The sequence below is a fragment of the Ursus arctos genome, unplaced genomic scaffold (assembly GCF_023065955.2).
Source record: "Ursus arctos isolate Adak ecotype North America unplaced genomic scaffold, UrsArc2.0 scaffold_25, whole genome shotgun sequence".
NCBI classification, from domain to species: domain Eukaryota; kingdom Metazoa; phylum Chordata; class Mammalia; order Carnivora; family Ursidae; genus Ursus; species Ursus arctos.
In genome coordinates, this window is record NW_026622930.1 from 3985449 (window position 1) to 3997908 (window position 12460).

Below are 12460 nucleotides of genomic sequence, written 5' to 3' on the forward strand. Positions count from 1 at the left end.
GTGTGTTTCAAGTGACAAATGGAGTCCCTGAGGATGTTGGTTTACCTTTTAGCGACATTTCGGTGCCTGCAGTGGATGGGTTTATTGGTTCCCCAGGCTTGTGCTGTGCTGAGGTTCCATGGCACGGAGACCATAGCCTGCTTCTTGGACTAATTTCCATGTATTATATAATTTTTTTTTTCTGGATACACTTATTTAACGCCATGTCTCGATTCAGAGCTTGGTCTCTGAAGCTGCCAACGATTGCTTGTTCTGCTCCTGGATTCGTTTCAAGTTGCTCAGAGCAGGAATTTCTGAGGCTGCGTGAGGATTCCAACACAGGTAGTGGAGAGCAAGGACGGAGCCAGTGGGGACTAGAAACAAACTGTCTCTGGGAAACCAGTCTGGTATTTGATGTGATCCACTTAGTAATCTGATGAGCTTGGGGCATGAGCAAAGACGCTGGTGGACGGTGACGGTGCTCCCGAGGATCTTGGACTCGCGCACTCAGATGTGCTTACACAGCCCCCCACCCCCGGCTCCTGGCAGGTTTTCACGGCAGCCCCACACACCGAATGGCGTCTTCTTCCTGTCTTAGTCAGCTCAGGCTGCTGTAACAAAATGCCGTAGACCATGGGGCTTGAAGGAAAAAAACAAAAAACAAACAAAAAAAACACCCAACCACACATTTATTTCTCAGAGTTCTGGAGGCTAGGAGGTGCAAGATCAGGGTGCCGGCAGACTTGATGTCCGGTGATAGTTCTCCTCCTGGTTGGCAGAGGGCTCCCTTCTTGCCCTATCCTCACACCAGGGAGAGAGAGAGCTCCCGTCTTTTATCCCCTTAGAAGGACGCCAGTCCCATCATGGGGGCCTCACCCTCATGACCTCATCTAAACCTCATCACCTCCCAAAGGCCCACCCTCCAAATACCGTCACATTGGGGCTTAGGGCTTGAACATATGGATTCGGGGGGTGGGTGGGGCACACATTCAGTTCATCGCATTTCCCCCTTTTCTCCCACATTCACGGAGCACTGACTTTATGCCCGGCTGGAGGCAGAAGCTCCTCTCTTGAGGAGACCTGGTTCGTGCCCTCCTAAGACACACGTTCTCACGTTCTTGTAGGCACAGATGGTGAGCCAGTGTTGATGAACCAGCATAGCAAGGGCTGAGCTGGCGGTGTGTGCTGATTGCTGCTGGCCCACCTCGGAGGCATGGAGCGAATTCTTGGGCTCTCTAGGAAGCAGAGAAGTTGGGGAGGGGGCCTCAGCAACACCGTAGCAGCGTGAGGGCACACAGTGTGTTCTGGGAAGGAAGACGGGCCTGTGTTGAGTTACGGAGAAGTGGCAGCAGAGGGACTAGGACAGCTGGGGTTTGGTCATGGTGGTCCTTGAGTGCTGAACCTTATCTGGTAGGCAAGGGGTAGCTGGTTGGCTTTTTTCTTCATATTATGTTTTGTCAGTGTAGGAGTAACACATTTTTAGTTACATCTTAGGACGAGTGCCTCGGTGTGTTGGGCCGCTGGAGAGGGAACCAGGTTGCTGCTTGGCAAGGAGGTCGGTGTGGCATTACCTGAGGTGAGCAGGACACGCTGGGTCCCCCAGGAAGAGGCTCTGGTTGACCCAGCATCTGACTGGCTTTTCAGCAGAGATGCGCTCTTGGCTGTAGCACAAACAACTTGGGTGGCCGTTCAAACCCTTTCAGGCCCGTTCTGTTGGGTGACCATCTTTATCGTACTTCCAGTTCCCAGGGATGGTTGTGCTCACACACGGTACGTGAAAGGAGAAGATACTTCTGTCTTGTTTTAGCCACCGTTATTCTGGGGGGTCGGAGCAGCTGACCTCATATCCAGATACTCTCTCGGCAGATTGGCCCTGCCCTTCACAGCCGGCCTTTTCCCGGGGTCCTCTCTGGAACATCTGTCCATCTCCATCAAATCAGTCTCCTCAGGTTGCCCACCTATCTCCCGCCCCAGTCATCCATAGTTGGTCAAACTTACAAGGCCCAGCTCAGACCACATCTTCTTTCAGGAGGGAAATTCCAGCTGTGTGGTTTGGCCAGGTTACCTGACCTGTCCAAGCTTGAGTTTTCCCATCCTGTAATGTGAATAACAATAGTGTGGTATCTTAGGCGCTGGATGAAATAATGGGCACGTAGTCACACGTTGCATTTAATCCCTATAGCAACTCTATGGGTTGGGTCCTATTATTATGCCCATTTCACAGATGAGGTAATTGAAGCACGGAGAGGCAAAGTAAGAACAAAATAGCTATGCTGCGGTGTGGAGAGAAAAAAGAGGTGAGGAATAAAGAAAAAAGCATGAGACATTTGAGAAATGGCAAAAATGCCTAATAGTTGGGTAATTTTCATCTGAGAAGGAGAGGAGAGAGAGGGAATGGGGGAACAGCAATATTTGAAGTTATAACAGCTCCACACTTATTGAAAAAGGATGAAAGATATCACACTGCAGATTCAAGAATGACTGGGAACTCCACAAAATACACACGCAATGAAGACTCCACTGAAGCACAGTAAAAGTGCTGAAAAACAATGCCAAAGAGAAAAGTCCGGGGAAGGCGGAGACATAAAGCACATTCCATTCAAAGGAGCAACAATAGGATTTAATAGTTTAGTAAGATTTAATAAGAGTTATTTTCAGAATTAAATATGAAGAACATTCCTCATAGATGATAAGATGCCACGTGCTTATATATATTGTGCAGTTATACAAAATAATACATAATACAACAATAATCTCTGTTTTCTTTCCCAAAGTCTAATTCACATCTTGTATTGCTTTAAAGATTCTGACATCTGACTTTTACTTCTGACTATGAGGAAGTAACATGTCTGAATTTAGATAAAATATGTGCAACAACTTTTTTTCCAATATTAGACATCAGTAAATACAGGACTATGATCCTAGGAGAAGGGGAGAACATGGAATGAGCCCAGTGATTGCCCCCAGTTTTCTGCATGGAGGCCATTTGGGGTTATGGTGCAGAGAGGGAGAATCTAAATGGTACCCAAGTGGTCTTACTAAGTTGGGAGAGAGATAATTGAGTTGGGGGAGGTAGATAGACTCTATGGGGAAGAGCACCAGAGAGGAGGGAGTTACACAGAGAAAGACCTCCAGAAATAGTACAAGTGCTCCTTGAGTATTTGGCTAACTGCTATTCTGCGCTTACATAAGGCTAAGCACCACGAAGCTGGGCTAAGAACGGCTTCCAGAAAACAGACAATTACTAGGGAGCTGTAAGATGAACAGTCCCCAGATCTTACACAGGATCAGGAATGATCTGAGATCCTATCAGCCAGAAGAGAGAGACCTCATTGGATAGAAGTGACATTTCATAAAGAACCAGAAAGCTCTTGCTATAGAAATGAAACTAAGCTGGTCTTTGAAGAAGGGATATTCTGCACCACCTTAAAATGTCTTCAGAACAAGCCTCAAAGGGACCAAGGTGATGTGAAAGTAACTTCACTGGCCGCTATTCCTTATAGGAATACAGCAAAATCCACTGTGTGAAAACATGAAATTCACAGTTCTAGCATCTGATCAAAATTTACGAGATATGCCAACAAGCGGGAAAATATGGCCCATAAACAGGAGAAAAGTCAGGCAGTAGAAGCAGATCCAGAAGTGACAACGGTGATGACATTAGTACAAAAGGACATTGAAACAGTGATTATAAACATTGGCAATATGCTTCAGGATGTGAAAGAAAACATGAATGTAGTGGGAAGAAAAAGGAGGAATTATACACACACACACACACACACACACACACACACACATATATATATAATATATATCAAATGAAAGTTCCAGATATGGGAACTATAATATTGGGGATAAAAAAATTCACTGGATAGAATTAACAGTAGATTTAACATGACGGGGAGGGGGGGAAATATCAGTATGCTTGAATTTGTAGCAACAGAAGCCATCCCAAATGAAAGACTGAAAGAAAAATAAACAGAGTATCAGTGACCTGTGGGAAAGTATCAGCTGGTTTAGCATACATATAATTAAATTCCCAGGAGAAGAGAAGGGAACAGAAAAACATTTGAGGTAATAATGGTTAAAAATTGTCAGCTTTGATAAAGCTATAAACCCATTAGATGCAAGGATCTTTACAAACCCAACCAGGATAAATACACACACAAACTCACACACACAAAAATCATAATCAAATTACTAAAAACCAGTGTAAAGAAAACATCTTAGGGTACCTGGGTAGCTTAGTTGGTTAAGTGTCTGTCTTTGGCTCAGGTCATGGTCCCAGGGTCCTAGGATCAAATCCGCCATCAGGCTCCCTCCTCTGTGGGGAGCCTGCTTCTCCCTCTGCCTCTCTCTGTCTCTGATGAATAAATAAATAAAATCTTTAAAAGAAAACATCTTAAAAGCAGCTAAAGAATAAGGACACTTTACATATCAAGGAACAGGGTAACAATATCGAAGACTTCCTATAAAAAATTATGCATGTTGGAGACAGTGGAACAGCATCTTTAAAGTGCTGAAAGAAAAGCCAGCAAAATACTGTTAACCCAGAACAGCACACCCAAAGAAAACATATCTCAAAAATGAATATGAAATATGCACCTTTGCAGAAAAACAAAACTTGTATGAATTTGCTGTAAGTAGACCTGCTGTATAAAAAATATTAAAAGAAGTTTTTCAAGCAGAAGGGTGATGATACCAGATAGAAACTTAGATCTACACAAAGTAATGAGGAATGGTGGAAGTGGTAAATACGTGACAAGGTATAAAAATTCTCTTCTAGCTTTTAAATTTCTTTATGGACTACTTAATTACTTAGCTATTTGCTATAATTTACCCACGAGGCCACCTGAATTGGCGTTTTTGTGGGAAAGTATGTTATTATAAATCCAACTCAGTAATAGACATAGAGCTATGCAGTTGTTCTGTTTCTTCTTAAGTCAGTTTTGATTACTTGTGTTTTCCAAAAAATATGTCCATTTCATCCAGGTTGTAGAATGTTTGGCCTAAATTTGTTAATTGTGTTGTTATCTTTTCAATGTCTGTAAAATTTGTAGTAACCTCCTCCTTTCATTTCTAATATTAGAAATCTAAACCTTGATCAGTCTTGTCAAGTGTTTATTTTTTTTAAAGATTTTATTTATTTGAGAGAGAGTAAGAGAGCAAGAGAGAGAGAGAACGAGCAGAGGGAGCGGCAGGTAGAGGGAAAGGGAGAAGCAGATTCCCCGCTGAGCAGGGAGCCTGATGTGGGACTCGATCCCAGGACCCTGGGATCATGACCTGAGCTGAAGGCAAACACTTAACTGACTGAGCCACCCAGACGCCCCTTGTCAAATGTTTATTAATTGTATTGATCTTTTCAAAGAATTGGCTTTTGGTTACATGGATTCTCTGCTTTGGGTTTTTTTTTAAATTCCTATTTGATTTATTTCTGCTTTCTACTTTCTTATTTTCTTCTTTCTACTTACTTTGGCTTCAGTTTGCTTTTTCCCCTCTAGTTCAAAGTGCTGATTGATTTAGCACCTTTCCTCTTTTCTAATATGAGCATTCAAAGTGGGAACATCCCCTAGTCAGTGCTTTAGCTGCACATCAGACGTTATAATGCATTGTGGTTATAGTTTCACTCCGTTCAAAATATTTTTTAATTGTCCCTGTGGATTTTTTTTTGGTCCTCTAGGTTATTTAAAACTGTGGATTATATTTAAAATTCTGACATTTTGGAAATTTTAAAGATTTCCTTCTGTTACTGTTGTATAATATTTATCATTTTATATACTATATAAATATTTATATATAGATTATATAATATTTAATCATTTAGGTCAGAAAACATATTCTGTATGTTTTCCTTCCTTTTTTTTTTTATTGAATGAGGTTTGCTTTATGACCTTGGATACAGTCTATCATGTCAGATGTTCTGTGTGTATCTCATGAGAATATGTTCTACAGATTTGGGGTAGAGTGTTCTATAAATGTTAGGTCAGGTTAGATCAAGTTGGTCAAGTTAAGGTCAATTAGGTCAAGTTGGTCGATGGTGTTCCTCAAGTCTTCTCTACCCCTATTAATTTTCTGTATCTTGTCTCCATCAATCCTGAGAAAAGAATGTTGAAATCTTCAACAAGTTGTAAATCTCTTTCTCTTCCCAATACTTCCAAATTTTGCTGCATTTATGTTGAAGTTTTGTTACTAAGTTTTGAATAAGGATGATGATGTTGGAAGACTTAAGCTGGCTGATTTTAAGACTTAAGATAAAGCTACAAAAATCAAGGTAGCATAGTATTACTGAGGACGGACTTATAGATTAATAGAACAGAATAGAGAAATGGACCAGGCATATGCAGTCAATTGAGTTTTTGTAAAAGTACCGATGTTCAGTGGGGAACGGGATGACTTTTCAACAAGTGGTGCTCAAACAGCTGATATCCATATGGGAAAATATGTAACTTGACTCTTGTCCCATGACATAATAAAAAAGGTTAACTCCAAGTGGAGCAGAGACTTATCCCTAAAATCTGTAAGAATAAAACTCCTAGAAGAAAATATTGGGAAAATCTTTTTGCCTTGGAGTAGGCAAAGTTTTCTTAGAACACATTTGCACAAATCAATAACCTTATGTGTCAACTATACTCAAAAAATTATAAAAATTAATTTGGACTTTATCAAAAGCACAAACTTGCTCTTCAGAGTACACTATTAAGAAAATGAAAAGGTAAGACAAATAGTGGGAGAAAATATTTATCTTATGTATCTTATAAAACCCTGTATCTAGAATATATAAAGAACTTTAAAAATGAAGTAATATGGAGGCAAATCCCATTAATGTTGAGGAAGCTTATTTGGAAACTTAAAATGGGCTTATTTTGTTGTATGTAAGTTATATTTTTGACCCCCAGAGTGGATGCAAATATTTCCGTTGACAGTTCTGCTTCCGCACAAGACGGAGTCCTGGGGGCTAGATTTATCCATATGCCTGAAACAACCATAAAACTACAAAATAAGAACAAGACAAGAGATGTGTAACAACAGTTTTCAAGGCACTGGGTGCCAGGCAACAGAGGACATGGATCCCTGAAAATGGGAAACAATCATGTGAGCCCTAGGGTTGCTCCAGCTTACTTATGCTTTGATGAAGTTTCTGGACTGTGGCACAAAGCAGGGGAACCCAGATGGAGCCTGGTTGACTTGCTGTGTTGAAGACAAGGATCTGAGAGTCTGGGAAGACCAACGTGGCTGAGGTTAGAAGGACAGAACTACACAGAGTGCACCTAGAGAGCTGCAGAAGTGCCCTCTGGAGTATTCTGCAGAGTATGATCAGCACAAACATGTGAGGAATGACCTGGAGTTGGGGTAAAACACATCCAAAAGGCACAGGATCAGGCATAGTGCCTGTTCACACCTGCCAGACTGGAAAAACTCATAACTCACAGGCATTGGTGGAATTCTCAGGAGGGTCTTGCCGCACTAGTGGGGAATAATTAGACTGAACAGTGTTCTAGACCCACCTAATATGTCATAGAAACCATTCCTGAAAAATCAACTTTTTCCAAGTAACTTACTGTCATCCTTAAGTTATGCCAAGAAAACCCAAAAATATTTATAAAAATAAAAGCAATCCAGCACCCAACAAGGTAAAATGCCCAACGTCTGGCATCTAATCACAAGTTACCACACATGCAAAGAAGCAGGAATATATGACCCAAGATGAGGAGAATCATCAATCAATCAAAATTGACCTAGAACTGACACAGATGTCGCATTTAGCAGACAAAAGCATCGATCGACATGGTTAATATAACTGTATTCCGTATGTTCAAAAAAAGCAGGTAGAGACGTGGAACATACAGAATGACCCGAATTCAGTTTGTAGAGACAGATATCGCACCATGTGAGGTGAAAAATCTGCCGGATTGGATTAACAGGAGATTAGACAGTGCAGAAAAAAAGATTAAGGAACTCGAAGACATAGCAATAGAAACTATCCAAAAGGAAGTACACGGAGAAAAAAGAATTAAAAAAAAACAGAGCCTCAGTAATCTGTGGGAAAACGTCAAGTGGCCTAATGTAAGTGGATTGTAACTAGAAGCCCTGAAAATGGGGGAAGGAGAGGGGACAAGGGAGCCATATCCAAAAATAATGGCCCCCAAATTTCCAAATTCTTTGAAAACTATTAATCTACAGATGATGCAAGAAGCTCAATGAGCCTTAAAGATAAGAAAATATGACGAAAAGCCCATCATAATCATGGTACCTCATAATCCAGTTGGTCAAAGCCAACAAAGAGAAGGTATTACAAGGAACCGGAGAAGAAAGACACATCGTACGCAGAGGACGGCAGCATACTTCGCACTGGGAATGAGAAGAGCAGCATCCTCACGGCACAGAAAGACGGTGTTCTCAACCTAGCATCCTCTACCTAGAGAAAGCATTTTTCAAATGTGAAGATTTCAGACACACAAAATCCGAAAGAATTTATCATCAGCTGGAAATGTACGAGAAAGTCCTTTAGGCGAAAGGAAAATGATACGGACTGAAATAGGGGTCCACACAGGGAGTGAAAAGCACCAGAAATGCAAACTACACAGGTGAATACGGAAGTTATTTTCTTGCTATTTCCATCTCTTTAGGAGAGAGCTGGCTGTTTGAACAAAAATTGTCACAATGTGTTTTAGGGTTTCTGACAGTGTGTAAGTTAAATGTATGAAACAGTAGCATAAAGATTAGGTTGGGAGAAATGGAAGTAATGTTCTTATGTGGGAAGTGGCATGATAGCGCTCGAAGGTGATAGTATAATATGAAAAAGGTATAGACTGCATACCCTAAAACAACCATTAAAGTGAAAGAGCAGAGGCATGTAGCCTAGCAGCTAGGAAATGAGGATAAAATGGAATTCCTTATATGAATCTCTGTTAAAGACCAATCGAACGTGTAATGAGAAATCTAACGTACACTTGTTGCCTGGGGCTGTTCTTGCGAGGGGAGAAGATTCGTTAACTGTGAGTGGGTCTAAGGGAACTCTTAGGGTGGTAGAAATATTCTATACCCGGTTATTTGAGTGTATACCTTTGTCCAAACTCATTTGGAGACTTGGGGTCCCTTTTATTGTACATAATCGATCCCTTTAATCCCCAGAGGGTATCACAGATGTTTCTCATGTCATCATCATGGCCATCACCATCCTTGCCACCACCGCCACCATCACCACCGTGACACTGACAGTAGTAACATCTATTCAATACTCATTATGTGCCAGGAACGGTATTAATTGATTTGTGTGTGTTGGGTCTTTTCAGTTGTCATTGTATAACCACATGAGTCATGTGCTTTTATTATCCTCAGTTTATTGATGAAGCAACGTGGGTTTATAGAATTTCAAGCCTGTGATTTAATTTCTGGCGGTCCAACTCAAGAGGCCGGTTGATGGTTGATGAATATCTGTCCTGCTTTGTCTTCCCCCATTTCCACATGAATGACAGTTACATTTCTACGTGAAAGTGGGTCATATAGCTCAAACCACTATACAAATGCAAATTGCCGTGCTTGTCATTGTCATTCTCCCCTAACATGCCGGCAGCAAAGTCCTGGGAGAGCTCTTCTGGTTTGTACTTGACTAAGGATGGTCTCTCATCTGAAGAACTGTGATAAATGAAAGAAGCAGGGACCGTCACAAAGTCTTCCATGGAGCCAGTGCCACCCAAGTGCAAGTGAGGGTATAGCTGATGTGGCCTGGGCTCCCGAGACAGAAGCATAAAGCGTTATCTTTGAAAGGAGGGGGAGGATCAGTGTTCTGTTTAGTCAGTCAAAAGCACTTAGGGACTGTATATACAATAAGATCTCAGTTAAGTAGAAACATCTTAAGTACAAGCACACGCATAAACGCGGAGTTACACGTCCGCAGAGAAAAGGACAGAAAGAAAGACACCAAATGATAAAGCTATTATTTTTATGAGTGGGGATTGTGGGTGCTTTATACCCCTTTCTTCTTTGTGCTTATCTGTGTTTCTCATATTTTCTCTAGAAACATGTGTTGTTTGTATAATCAGAAAAGCATTGAGTTTTTAAAGAGACAAAAAGTGCTTTTAAAATAAAGAACTCAAAGCACTATGGATACAGGATTCCAGTCCGAGATACGGGGCTTACAGGGAATGAAGGCTTTCTCGGTGCAGAGCTGTGGGACGTCTGACACAGTCTTTCCAAAGCGTCTGCTGGACGCCGCCCAGGGAGCACTTCTGGCGGGGTTGGGTGTGTCGTCTGGTTTACGGCTGCCGGTGCTCTGTGTTCTTCTGATAGGACTCTCAAGAGATGGGGACTAAATATTCAGAGAAAGCATGACTTTCCCCATGAAACGCAGGGCTGGCTATGTGCAGGTCACACGTTGTGTCCGTCCTTGGCGCCGGGAAGTGTCAGGACACCAGGTTTGAGCACGCCATCCAGGGGCTGAGCACACGCATCTGAGTTTTCTCTGTTCATTTCCTCCTCAATCCTGCTAGTTTGGCCTCTTGTTATTAAATGAGAAGGTGTGTGTCAGTTATATAATTTCACCATTCTTCCCACTACATGGCACTTTCTCCTTTGGAGAGCTCAGTAAGTACATGAAGCAGAGTGCCGGGGATGGAGCCGAACAACAGTCAAGAAACTCTGTATCCCGGCTCCGCCCACTCTCCTATCCTTGACTTTGAACACTTCTGTAAACTCCCTGTGCCGTGGTTTCTTTTTAATTAATTTTTTTCTTTATTAAAATAAAAAATCACACAAAAGACTATGTATAACATATATTTAGGTTATAAAGCAGAATGATAAACAGCCCATAAACCAATAATTTGCATCTACCTGTTCTCTCCCTGCCTCTTAAATCCACTTCTTATACTCTTACTTAAAAAACAACAACTCACACATGTATTTATGCCTGACTATATATTGTTTCATTTTACTTGCTTTTGGACTCAATAAAAATGTTCTGTTGCTGTGTGTACCTGTAGTTTATTTGTCTTCATTGCTACAGAATATTCCATTGTAGGAGATGTCTGGGTTCGTTTCTCTTATGAGTATACCCAGGAATGGCATGGTTGTGTCATTAAATACGTGACTGTTCAACTTTGCAAATAACGCCACATTTGCCTTCGCACTCTGCTCATCTGTATACTCTCCAACACTCGGTGTAGTCAGACTTAATTGCTGCCAATAAAGAGCAAAATAATAGCTTATTGATGACCTTAATTTGTATTTTCGTGATTAGTAAAGAGGTTAATCCACCTTTCATATATGTATTAGAATTTGTATTTCTTCTGTAGAATGCCTATTTATGTATTTTTAAAATTTGATTTATTCCCTTTTGGTTTTTTATTTTTTTAATTAAAAATTATGTATTTATTTGAGAGAGAGAGAGGGAGAGAGAGAGCACAGAGGGAGAGGGAGAAGCAGACTCCCTGTTGAGCAAAGAGCCTGATGTGGGGCTTGATCCCAGGACCCTGAGATCATAACCTGAGTTGTGAGATGCTTAACTGACTGAGTCACCCAGGTGCCCATGATTTATTCCCTTTTGATTTGGAGTTCCTTATACATTTTGGGCACTAATTATTTATTTTTTGTATGTGTTTCAAATATATCCCAGTTTGTGGCTTTTCTTTTCACTGTTTTATGGTGGTTTTTGGTGAACACAAGTTATTAATTGAAATAACTTAAAATGTATTAATGTTTTAGGTTATGTTTAATACTTTTTTGTGTCTTAATACTTTCCTACACCAAGATAAAAAATATTATATATTATATATTCTTCTAAAAGTTTTTGTTTCGTTTTTCACATTTGAGACTTTAATTCATTTAGAATTGACTTTTATTAATGGTTTGAGATAATCAGCTTGTCAATCCATGAAAAACCCAGTTATAGTTAAAAAAACATTTTTTTAAATTTGAGTAATTTGAGCTGTAACTCCCCTTTTGGGAAAGATTGATGTCTCTGTGATATTGAGTGCTCCTATCCATGAACATGGGCTATCTCTTCATTTACTTAGGCACTCTTTAATAAATTTTTAATAAAGTTCAATAACTCTAGAGTTCAGTGAAGCTTGAAGCATACAGACCTTACCCGTTTCTAATTAGATTAGTTTCTGGATACCTTTGATTTTGGTTGCTATCATAAAAGATGTCCTTTTTTTTACTAACTGACTCCAAGAATTTGCTGATGGTGTATAGAAACGCACTGTGTGTTTATATGTAGCAGCCCCTTGCTCAACGTATTCATCTAATGATATTTACATAGATTCTTTTGAGATTCCATGTAAATATTTGTCTCATTTTCTTTATTTTAAAATAAACATAATTCACTTCTGACGAGTTATAAAGGAGTTATACATATAAAGTGCTTAGAAATGTGAGCCATACCTATTGTTGTCATTATAATTATTGTTATTTTAAAGTAATGGCTTTATTTTTTGATGAAAGTTTTACATGCCATCACAAAAACTAAAGTAATAAAGAGAAG

General features: G+C 40.4%; 1 protein-coding gene across 1 annotated transcript in view; it reads left to right on the forward strand.

Annotated features, from left to right (window-relative positions):
- The window catches only part of LOC123001951 (uncharacterized), a 209371-nt gene that overhangs the window by 104254 nt on the left and 92657 nt on the right, over positions 1-12460 (forward strand). The gene's annotated exons all lie outside the window — the stretch shown is intronic.